Here is a 757-nt window from a genome sequence, read left to right as displayed (position 1 = left end):
TACCTGTAAAACTTGAATTGTAACACTTGAATTGTTCCCTGTACTCTCCATACATCTACACAGTTTCTCCAAGATTCTTGTGCTACAATGCCCATAAATCAGTGTTGTTTGCCCATGGTGTCAAGATATTATTATCTACTTATTTTTTCCCCCAGCTGCATTTTTCCTGCCAGCATGCGTTCCTCCTAAGCTGTTCTTTGAAGTTGGTTCTGTTTTCAAATTGCAAATACTTGCTACTGTAACAAAAAGATGCTATATAACTATAATTGAAACCACTGAATTTGTCCCAGCATCTCTTAAATTTGTGTGTATGTGATGATCAGTGGAGTGAGAGTATGATGGCACTGGGGTCACATGCACTCCTTCCCTATATCTTACAGGAGATTTACAGCCCTTTTCTCAGGCAGGACTAGCAGATGCCTGTATAGTTTAGGCAGATATATTTCTAGATTTCTCTTTCCCTAAACTATCATTCTGGTGCTCAGCACCTTTCTTTCCCAGATGCAAATGTTGGCATCTGCTTTTTCAGGTTTTTTGTTTGTTTATTTTGTTTGTTTGTGTGCGGTTTTTTTTTTTTTTTTTTTTTTTTTTTTTTTTTTTTTTTTTTTTTTTTTTTTTTTTTTTTTTTTTTTTTTTTTTTTTTTTTTTTTTTTTTTTTTTTTTTTTTTTTTTTTTTTTTTTTTTTTTTTTTTTTTTTTTTTTTTTTTTTTTTTTTTTTTTTTTTTTTTTTTTTTTTTTTTTTTTTTTTTTTTTTTTT

This window comes from Empidonax traillii, unplaced genomic scaffold (assembly GCF_003031625.1).
Source record: "Empidonax traillii isolate 1590-97213 ecotype Southwest subspecies unplaced genomic scaffold, ASM303162v1 scaffold46:size3806547, whole genome shotgun sequence".
Taxonomy (NCBI): domain Eukaryota; kingdom Metazoa; phylum Chordata; class Aves; order Passeriformes; family Tyrannidae; genus Empidonax; species Empidonax traillii.
The sequence above is the reverse complement of the archived record's forward strand: the minus strand, read 5'-3'. Positions refer to the sequence as shown.